General features: G+C 35.1%; 1 long non-coding RNA gene across 1 annotated transcript; it reads right to left on the bottom strand.

Annotated features, from left to right (window-relative positions):
- Positions 1 to 4,763: 4,763 nt before the first annotated feature.
- Positions 4,764 to 8,514, bottom strand: LOC110684581. The gene is made up of 2 exons (XR_002503787.1): positions 8,005 to 8,514; positions 4,764 to 5,969 (listed from the first exon to the last, which is right to left on the bottom strand). It is a non-coding gene; the product is annotated as an uncharacterized LOC110684581 (long non-coding RNA).
- Between the last annotated feature and the right edge of the window lie 3,549 nt (positions 8,515 to 12,063).

Genomic DNA, 12,063 nt, shown 5'->3' with positions numbered 1-12,063 from the left:
ACCTCTGGCTCCTTTGGATCACCGCTTTATCGAGCAGTCGAAACCACGGCACCAGACTTGGGTGAGTCATTCATTTACCTTTTTACTTTCACATATATTTTTTATTGTTACTGACTTGTCTCTTGACAGTTATCTCGCGAGGTGATTACGAGGATGGCGAGGGGTTTGGACACCTTTCGTTACCAGTTGGTGAGATTGAGGGATCGAGCTTCTTGTCGTCATGACGACACTACATAGGTATTTCCCTTATCCTTATCTTATGTTTTATTTAATAATTTAGCATCTGACATGGTTTACTTTTGTAGGGACAGCCTATTCCTCCTCCACACACTCGAACGAGACCTGAGGCTAGGAGAGAGAGGTCCGGGTCTGACTCGAGGCGTCGACGTACCTCTTCTAGGGGTGAGTGTGGTCGATCGGAGACGGCTACAGCTGAGAGACCGGAGGGTTCAGGCTCTTTGTCTGAGGGTGCATACGCTAGTCCTGCAGGCCAAGGAGGCGTGCCATCGACTCCTTTAGGGGGTGGTAGGACGTACGAGGTTGCCTCGTCGTCGCAGCAGCTGCCGCAACCTTAGCCATTAAGTATTCAACATCGGGGTGAGCCTAGATGGGCTGACCCTACTTTGTCGATCCCGAATGTCGGCGATCCTGGAGCCGGTGAGAGGCATACTCCACGATCTACCTTGTTCTTTGACACTTTGGGAGTGCCTCCCCATTTGCGTCCTCCAGTACTGTAGTTGTACCTATGTTTATTTTATTTGACTTGTAGGACTTTGCTAATTTGTATTATATGACTTCTATGTTAGACACTTTATATATTCAGACTTATTAGGCTTATTTTGTCTTTGCATTTTATTTTTCATTTTATGTGCATGTGAGTGTGTGAAAAAATGTGACTAATTTTTGAGCAAATATTTTCGTCATCTTTATTATTAATGGAGGGTATCCGACTTTCTCCCTCAAAAAGAAAAAATGAAAAATAAAATATTCACTAACGTAAGCCTAAAATTAATTAAGCTTAAATAAAAAAAAAACGTAAAGTCAATGTACAAAATTGAGTCGTAGTTAAAAACATATGATTTGCATAGCGCGGAGAAGCTGTCGTTGAGCTGACTTTTTGTCGCCAAACGCTGACCTCGTCGCCAGGTGACAGGCCCCATCGCCAGACGCTGTTCCTGTTGTCTCGCGTTGCACTTTTTTTCTTCGAATCCTTTCGGGAGACAAACTGTACCAGCTTGTGCATAAATAGCCCCCAAATCTGACGAATTTTGTATATTTCGAATAGATTAAAATAATAGTTATAGCTTTAATTCTCTTTAAGCAATCATGTCTAAAAGCTTTAGTGATTTTACTCGTGAGTGGTGTCGATCTTTGACTACTAGGGAGAGAAAAGAGCTTGATTTCTTTAAACTGAGAGGTATTTATGGTATTAAGGGTGTAGACATAGATACAGATTATATTGATATTGCCTTACAATATTGGAATCTAGACACTCATTGTTTTACACTAGGCTATGATGAATTTAGTCCTTTACCGGAAGAATTTGGTTCTATTCTAGGCTTTCCTTCTATGGATCTTACGGTAATTCCTGGTATGAGCGAATATTATTATACAGATTTTGAGTGTTTCTTTAATCTTAAAGACAAGGATCTGAAAAATATTGTAGATGGAACTGTAATTAATCTGAAAGAATTTGCACGCCACTACTTTGATAAACCATATTCTGAGTCTTTTCATGTTTATAGAAGGAGAGCTTTTCTCTTTTGCATGTTTAGCCAATATCTCCTCACTAGTGGAAATAATCGTGAGGGTCAAGAAATTTTAGTGTTTGTCATGGAACTAATCGAATCAGGGAGGAATCCAATGCCATTAATTGTTGGAGAAACTATGCTTAGTTTGGATGAATTAAAGAAAAATCCAAAAGCACCTTTTCGAGGTTCTCCAATTTTATTACAGGTATATAAATAATATTTTTAATTACAGAAATAAAAAAAAACATATATTTTTGTATAATAATACTGATTATTTGCATTGAATTTTTTTTTACAGATCTGGCTAATGGAGTGGCTAAAATTAGTTAGTCCTCCTTATAACATTGAAAAATATACACCAAATTGCTTTGTTAGGCGAAAGAAACGCTTTTCCGTAAAGATGGGTCGCCGGGAGTGGAGCAAAATATTTGGCTCTTGTGATTTTGCTAACAAATGGATCATCCCATGGTGGAAAATTGAGAAGATGGTTGGTGTCAACAAGCAACCCTTCTACCGTCTTCCAAGCTTATCAAAGTTGACTTTTTATTACCCCTACAGGGTAAAAAAGCAGTATGGCCTTGCTCAAACCATTCCTTTTGGAGATCTTTGTCGTCTTTATGAATTTCCTGTGTCACAAGAAGTAGGGAGGTTTAATGTTTATTGGAGTGCTAGGACTTTATGGGAAGTTGTTACCCAAAAGGTTCCTCTTTCGTTGTCCACGGATTTGAAGCATTGGCTACTTGATAGGCCTAAAAAGGACAAGAAGAAAGATTAAAATAAAACCAATGTGAAGAATCGTCTGGGAGACAAGATAGCTCCTATAAGGAATGCTTAGGTGAAAAAGTTGAATTTAAAAATCCTTTGATGCCTACAACAAAAGACACTACTAAAGGTGAAGAGAAAAGGAAAGCTGATTCTACAGAAAAAAAAAATATGGGTAGAGAAGAAACATGGTGTAATTGCTAAGGAAAAACTATTAACACCAAAATTTAATGCAGATCCTCTAAAGGATGCTTTCTAGTAAAAGTAATGGATGAAGAAGAATAAGCTGACAAGAATTGAAAGAGAGCAAAGACAGAGTAGAAAGATTATAGCATTGCTTTACTTTCACTTTATTAGACAAATTTAATTTTTAAGTTAATTTACTAACTCTATTACAATTATGTGCAATAATTTGATATAAAGTAGGGAAGAAAAATTTCTAATTGTTGCACATAACCTGTAACGGAGGTAGTATTTTGTAAACTTTCATTTAAACTCCATCAATAATGTAATTTTTACATTATTTTATTTATGTAATTTTTCAGCTTTTTAAAATAAATCAACATTTACATTATAATCTTCATTAAAGCAATGAAAACACTTAATAATTTTTTTTTGGAAATATTCGAGTACGGAAGTCAAAAATTTTCGAAATACACCGAAATTCGCCTAGTTTAATGCGGAAAAATTAGCGTCGCAATTTAGGTCTGTCGCCAGACACATGTGTTTGTCACCTGGTGTTGTCCTCGTCGTCGGACGCTGCTGATTATCGCATGGCGCTGTCTTCATCGCCAGACGATGCTGCTGTCGGCCGACACTGACATCTGTTGTCAGGGATGCGTTTGCAATTTTTCGCGTTAATTGCTCTGAGTTGATTTGCTTGGATGCGAGGTTTATAATAATTAAAGTGGCCGCATCCTATAAGGATTGCCTACGTATTTTTTCCAAAGGAATCAGGCCAAACGTAGCTCTCTTGAGTGTCCTACTCAAGTAATTATGGGTATTACTTCTTAAGCTGGTCAAGATTTGTCATGTTTGAGGACTCGTTGCCATCCATATCAGTTAGTTTTAAAGCTCCTCCTAATAGGATAGTTTTGACAGTATATGGTTGTAGGGAATATTTCAAGCATTACCTCAAACTTGAACCCCACTGTAATCATACATTTAAGCATGGTGGCGTCCAGGAAAGGAAGCTAGATCAAAAGTGTCGCCAACAAGTTTTAGGAACTTGTAAACCGTTCACAGGGTGAAGGTTACACCCCTTAACGATCCACGAGATCGTTAACTCCAATAGGTCTGGAACCATGACTGGAAGCTCGGGGATGAAGGTACAAATCTAACCTAAAAGAGATTCAACCTGCCCTAATAATGAGCCTCTAATTTATTCTGATCGTATTCATGTACGCTTTCTGACTAACATGAAATCATTAGCTTTACCCTAAACCTGTTTAATCTATGTTGGTTGAATATTAATGCACAAATAAAACTATTATTAGCGATCACTTGAATTAAAATCAAAATAACACTAAACAAGATTATTAATTAACACTAAACAAGATTCCCTTTAAACAACAACAACAACAACAACTAAACATTAAAAATCATATCATGTCACTAAACATTAAAAATCAAAGCTTTACCCTAAAATGATACTAAGAAAAGCATCCTAATATGATACTAGGAATCAAAATAACAACATATACATGATTTCTATATAAAAATATCAATTAAACAGTTAAAGCACTTACTTGGATGCCTCGTATCTCTTTCTAATAACAAAATACACACGTTAGTAACTTAAAGCACTATTAGAAAAAAGGCTATTTGTAACTGGCGAAATTAACTTTTCGTAACTGGCATTGTTGGTTGCGAATGCCACCGTTACAACTAGTGAAAATTATTCGTAACCGGCTAATGTTAGTTACAAATAATGTACTATTAGAAACTGGCTTAACCCAATGCCAGTTACAAAAAGTTTATTTTCCAAGTTAGAAAGCATACTATTTGTAGCTTGCATTAAGTTACGCCGGTTACAATTAGGGTAGTATTAGTAACTGACAAATCTTAACGCTGGTTAGGAATAGCATTTTATTTTATTTAAAAAAAAATTAAAATGGCAGTAGTAACAGATGCTCCTACTGGCATTACCTACGCTACATTTTTTTTACTGAAAAGCACCATAAATTATTAACCCAACTTTTATACAATAATAAATACAATGATTATTAATCTAAACCACGTAAAGTCCAATTTAATCGACGTTGATCTACATCATCAATTATAAATATAGAAAATAATGTACTTGTAAATTACAAAAATGTCACCAACTTTCAACTACAAAGGACATGTATGTCATCTTACAAGAACAGAGTGATATAAGAGGTGATTTGAACTAAACAAAGTAGAACATTATTGTGATTTCTAAAACAGAACAATCTGAGAATTGCTTGTTGAAATTATCCTCTCGTAAGTCGTTTATATTTTTGAAGGTGCTTGTAGAATAAGCTTAAAATAATATTGAACCCTGCATCTAAAACCAACCTGCCAAATTGTTATCACAAAGACCAATCTTAAATAATTTGTAGAATATGAGTTTGTAAGATATCTTAAAAGGTTCAAATGATAAAAGTTTTGACTTACTCAAGTAGTGATAATGGATTTCTTAACTTATTGAATCTTGAGAAGATTACAAGACATTAAGTATTAAGAGTGTCTAAATGTTATGTGAATAGAATCAGATTAACCATCTCAAGGAAAAGTTAGTTAGAAAAGAAAATAGATACACTAGAATTAGTTTAAACAAACAAAAAAGTAGTAGACAAAGAAAAAACAAGGTACCTGATAGCACCAATGACAACGCAAACAAGCCACACTGCCACTTCAGCCTTGCAGTTTTAACAACTTACCAAAAACCTCAATTTATAAAATACATGACACAACAAAACAAACCCAAAAAGTATAATGATTTCAAGTTGTAGCTAAATTATATTCTATCAGACAACACAAAGAGCTTACCTGCCTTACCATGTAAATCTATGACGACATTTGGCATAAAAAACATAAGATAGAGATGTCCGGGGCTGTGGGTTTAGAGACGGGTGATGAAAGAACACTTCACTCATAAGATAAACATTTGATGGCTGAAATTGACTAAAACATCAGAATGCTTACTTAAACACTAACACTTTCAACACCTCATTTTCATTCATCTACCTAAAAACTCAAGAACCAATATTTTATTTCTCTTTTCTAATTAGAATTACGTGATTATACTTCAAATTTCACTCTATTTCTACTCAATTTATCATGGTCTCTTTTTTCGAGTTTTTTATTCAAGAAATTTGTGGACACAAATAAAGGATCACTAACCTCTTGCAAATTACCCTTACAATCGCTAAGGGAGTCAAAGCTTAATGAACCTGGGAAGAAAAGATAACCTTATATACCCAACACATCCTGCAGTAAAATGAATGATAAATAAATGATAGGTATATCCATTAGTATTCAAGTTAGTATTCAAGTTTATTTCTATTTCTTGTACATTATTAATTTTTTCTATTCTGGACTAATTAAATTTTATAAGTTGTAATAAATAAAATTATGAATGAATAACAGAAACTTAGCAACACGTGTGACTAATAAGCTATCCTCCGACTTCTATCAGAAAAAGTAGATTATCTTAGTCTCTAGAAAAATCAACATTAAAAGGGTTTAAGATCTATACGACAACTAACATAAGTAATTCACTTACATGATGTATCAACTAGTCAACTAGAAGAAACCACCAAAAAGTTTGTGAAAAGCAAAAAGCAGGGCTAGTAATTCATATAGATTTTAAATATATAAATTAGTTAACCAACCTTTTTTTTCGGATCACATATTTGTTTCCAATTATAACTTTGATAATTATTATCTACCCTTAGTTGCCTAGTTTGGTTTTAAAGATGAAGAAGACCTGCCAACAACATATTAGAAAAAATGAGAAAGGAAATTAGACAAAATGTAGTCACATAGAGAAGGTAAAAAAAATAAAACACCAATATGCATGACAAGATTCAAACAAAAATAACCAGTGAAACTATTGTAGAAATGCAATTGTTCGGAGCTATATGGGCAAATTATGTACAATAGACATGTAAGCAGTTGACTAAGATGGAAGGAGTATTAATTTTTTCCACTAGTGATTGAAAGCATGATAGTATGAAACAAATAGCTTCAACCGAGAATTATTGTAACAAAGAATCACAAGTAGCAATATATTTCAACCAACATACTACAGAATGTACAGTTTGTCATACATGGATAAAAATGAGAAAAATAATCTCTAATTTTAGCTAGCAACTTCCCAATATCCCAACCCATAATCCTTCCATAAACCCCATTTTAAATCAGTCTGTTAATCTAAATCCATCATCTAGATCATACAATACTTCCATTGCTTCTTCCTCAACATTCTTATTATATGGTTGTCAATCCAGTTATGTTTTTAATAAAAGCAGAGGAACTTTTATCTTTAAGGCTGTTTTAAATTCTGAATTAAGCATAAATTATTTTGTATCAAACTAACTAGACTGCTCGACCCTAATCCGAGTTATGTGATCTGGTCCTGGTTCATGCAAGATAGGATGGATTAATAGCCTAACCCGGGCACTAGCCACCTTCATGCCTAGGGTTGTGCTTATAATAGCTAGTTAGCTACACAACAAGAACTGCAAAAGGATAGATAAATTACAGTTATCTGCTAAAAAGATCACCAAGTACGGTTTTCATAATAGTACAGATTACTAAACTACAGCACTAGATACTAATCTGGCTTCATTAGTAGTATAAAATTGATTTATTAGAGTAATTGGACCTATGTATGCAATAATGTAGTTGCAGGTATTACATTATAAAGTTGCTTGAAGCAGAGATATAAGACAGTGAAAGCACTAATGCTAAACCTTCTAAGATTTTTCAGTGTAATCATCAAGAGACCTGAAAGCACAAGGATCAACATCGGCTAGAAGAATCAGTGATGGTGCAATTATCTCCTTTACATGCATCTAGATGATACTCTACCATATTATACAAATCCAATCAGATTTATCATTTTAATACTTTAAATTCCACAAAAATTTGCAGAAAATTAAAATTAAAATTTGCTGAAATCTCTCAAATTAGATCCAAATCCATGAAATTTCACAAAATAAGACATTTCCACTAAGATTAACAATTAAACCAAATCCAAATTTCATGAAATTTAACAGGGAAAAATAATTAACTTAGAACAAGTAACATAATTATTCAGCACATAAGATAGTGCTGAAATGTTATAAATTAAGCGGAAATCGATAAATTTTCAGAAAATTCGCAATTAGGCATCCACAATAAGATTTACAAAAAAATAGAATTTCAATTAAAAATAATCACATTTACAAAAAAAAAAATCGACAAAATTTCATAAAACACTAAATAAATCACAAAAATGATAGAATTCAAAGGCAATTACCTGCAAAGCAAGGCGTCGGAAAGCCTTCTTGACCTCAGATTCAAACGATCCGCGATTTAAGGATCAGTGTAAGTACTAGCAGCCGAAGCAGATACAAATGCAACCCGATTTATGCTCGTTTTTTTTCTTCTTCTTCATTAATGGAGAAAGGATAGATAAAATTAATCTCACCAAGCAATGGAGACTGGAACCCTAACCATAACACGGTGAATATTTAGCCTTCCACTTTCGGGATAATATGAAATCCGACCCTTAACCGCCGTTTAAACCAAATCTGATTTCTTAGATAATAGAGATTTAGAGGCTTAGAGCCTTGGAGGAGCTTCAAAGGATTTTCAGTGGAGAGATAAAAATTAAGGGTTTGTGTGAAAAAATGGGTAAGGTCGGAGGAAGACAGAAGAATACAGTTTCTTTCTCCAAAAAAAAAAAAAAAAAAAAATAAAAATAAAGAGAGCATTTAGTAACCAACCATGATGAAGCCTATTACAAATAATAAGTTCAATAAAGTCTGACTTACTATTCGTAACTAGTCTTTTTTATGCCCCTTATTAATAGTTGGTCAACCTATTATTGACCTATTGTTTATAAGTGACATTTGTTATGCCAGTTATTAATATTAATTTATTTATAACCCGCATTATCTATGTTAGTTACTAATACTGTTATTGTAATTGGCATAATTTGTGCCGGTTACTAATAGGCCGTTACAAATAGCAATTTTTCTATTAGTGAAGGAAAATATAAACAAACAATTAAATTAAATTATTGAAAGAGAGATTTGGGACTAACCCTCAGAAATTAAACCTTTCAAATCTAGGGCAAAGGCTGAGAAGAATTAATGATTGAAAACGGAGGTTTTAGAAGGTTATTTATAAAGAAAATCAGCCGGATATGATAAAAAACGAATTAGAGTTTGAAGAGAATAAAACACGACGTTGTCGCCAAACACGCGCCTGTCGCCAGACGCTGCGTGTGTCCCCGGACGCCAGGTCTGTCGCCAGGCGATGGATGTGTCGTTCGGCGCTGTAATCAGTTTTCCACGCGTTTTCTTAATTTGATAAAATTTAAGCGTACGAGAGGGTAAAACTGTAATTTCCTTAAAAACACTTCTTTTATTCTAATTAAAACTCTTAAAAGTCAATTTATCAATGCTAATCAATTAGGAATCAAAAGAACCTTCTAGAAGATTCTAGAAGACTATAATCAATCCTGATCGCATTAGGAATGATAAATCAAAATAGGCCCTCCTCTAGATCATTGGGCCACATATAAAGATCAAACTGGGCCCAGTTTAGTAATTTGGCCATAACTTCCTCATTACTCATCGGAATTGGGCTTATAATGTATCGTTGGAAAGCTTGTTTCGAACCCGACCCAAATACACCATTATTGGACCCTTTCCATGGACTAAACAAAACTTTTTTGGCTATTTTCATAAAATAGGTTTTCTAAAACAAAAAGAAAGAAAAGAAATAAAAACTAACCGCAACACTAGCTTTCCACACTTTCACTTCATTCGATTATGATTCGACATGAAAGGTAATCATCACTAGGTTTGGTTTTGGTGAGACACAAATGGGTGTCTACAGAAGCCCCCACTTTGACTTAGTTTGGAGAAACACAAGTTTCGAAAACAAAATTCAAAGTAGCGACAGGGACGGAAGACGATCTAGAACGTTCTGCGATTGTATTGTCGATATCTGCAAACTAGCATTAGCTAAAACAGATAAAAGAATTAAGAAACGCGTATCTTGCACCGTCGAGCACACGTCTCCTTTGGTAACCGATTTGTGTTTGCATTTGTCGTTGTGACAACCTTCCACAAGCTAGGGAACACCATCTTGCTTCTTTGATATTGATATGTCCACGCGTCTCTAAACAAAGAGATTTGAATGATATGCCCACGCGTCTCTGAGAAAAGAGCTTCGATGATAATGTTCACGTGTCTCTGAACAAAGGGCTTCTTTTGTTTGATGATCTTCCTTAAGCTAGGGGATACCGCCTGAAGACTGCTATGCCTGTAACTGCCTCTAATTTTCGCTGTGATAGTCTTCTGCAAGCTAGAGTACACTATCAAAGATTGCTTCGCCTGAAACGATCTTCAGTTGTTGCGATAATATTCCGAAGAAAATTACCGAAGATCAACGCCTGTCAATCCTTACTGCTGCTTGAACTTTGCTATCGATGCTTTGGGTGATGAAAATCCTCTTTTCTTTGGGAATAGTTGCCAAGACAACTCTTGTATGATGTATCACAATCTGATTTAGGGAAACTTGTCAATGCTTCGTAACAATCCATCCTTCGAAATGTTGCTACGATGAAGTGACAATCCGTATCTCGAAAAATTTGCTAAAATCCGATTTTGGGAAAAGTTGCCAATGCTTCATAACAATATGTTATAAGAACTTTGCTACGATCGACAATCCACATCTTGGAATATAACTCTTGAAAGCAATCCACCTTAGAAATTTGCCAATGCTATGCAACAATCCTTTTAGGAATATATTGCCACAATTGACAATCCGCGTAACTCCTTGACCTATGTAACTCCTCTTATCTTTTTTAAATTGAAAGTCGGTACCCTCCAAATCTGCTCAAATCTTTTGTAAATTAAAGCTCTTCATCTCTAATTTACTGACCCGTGTAACTCCTCTTATCTTGGAAGAATCTCATGAAATCCGGGAATGTCCTCGCTTGCTGGGATGCACCTGCATTTGTTTTTGACTATAGGACTTTGCTCATCTCTTTAATTATCTTAGGGTTGACGTAAGGCTTAGTGTTACTTGACTCATTGACTTGACATGACTTAAGGTATGACAACTCACTTCATGTGACTCGTGCGTGAGGAGTGTTAACTCGATATGATAACACGACATGACTCAATGTGTACATGACTCGTGTGTGCATTGTGATGTGATGTGCTTGACTCGAAAAATGCAAAAAGCAAAATTTTTCGTCATTTCTATGGAGGGTACCGACTTTCTCCCGAAAAAGAAAGACGCGAAAAAAGAAAGAAGAGAAGTTTTTGAAGGTGCATGTTGAATGAGCTTAATCCGTTAACGTTGTCTCTCACAGTACAAGGATTGTAACATCTTAGACTATCCTAGTTGACTCCATAATGAAAGTATTTAGGTAACTTAGGCGCGGAGGCTGAGAATTTCATACTTTGTGATGCAATGATGATTGATCTTGATAGGACAAAGCATGCTTCAACGTTGTGTTAAGATTTCATAACAAAGGGTTCCTAAGGGAAGTATATTTGGTCATGTATCTGTGCAGTGTGTGAAAGTGACACTAAGGTTAGGCCGCAAAGGCTGAGTGTATGGAAAGATATTATTTTTAGAAGAGTCAAATAATGGTGACTCTTTAGGCTAGGTAGGCTAACAATGTAGGGATCAAGCCCCCAAGTCTAGCTCTAAATAGATAGGGATGAGCATAAGAGATCACTTGATATGATCATGATGTGTGAATATGAATGTGAATGCATTTTTATTACAGCCGCACCCCAATGTGAGGTTGCCTACGTATCCGTTAGGAATCAGGCCGAACGTAGCTCTAGCCAAACCTCGCACAAGTTTGTGTATACCTCAAAAAGGTATTTTTAAGGGTTGTGATGTGGTTAGGCTAAAGGATGAAGAAGAAGGGGATAAAAGGCTCAAGACCCTAGATAAGCCCCTAAGGTGTGCAACTTTGCTTTTGAATATTTGTATTTTCATGCTTGAGGTTTCTCACTCTTTTTTTAGCTCTTTTTTTTTTTGCTTTATTTATTTTATTTTTATATGTGTGGGCAATCCCGATCATGCGGTCTATCACTCACTTGGTATTCATGTTTCTCAGGCACGGTACCGAGCACTCGACAAGAAACGCAATCCGATACGTGTTCTTATCATAGATATTTTCATATGAAAGACATTGGAACACTTGCCCTTTTGTACACTTTTATTTATTTATTTTTTGGATTATTTTTTGCTATTTTAATCTTTTGAAGTCACTCAAGCTTTTTATGAAATTGAAAATTGCATAAGTTGCACACCATCCCATCCCAAGGTTAGGTAGATG

Source organism: Chenopodium quinoa, unplaced genomic scaffold, assembly GCF_001683475.1.
Source record: "Chenopodium quinoa cultivar QQ74 unplaced genomic scaffold, ASM168347v1, whole genome shotgun sequence".
NCBI lineage: Eukaryota > Viridiplantae > Streptophyta > Magnoliopsida > Caryophyllales > Amaranthaceae > Chenopodium > Chenopodium quinoa.
Note: the sequence above shows the minus strand (reverse complement) of the source record. Positions and strands in the feature narration are given on the sequence as shown.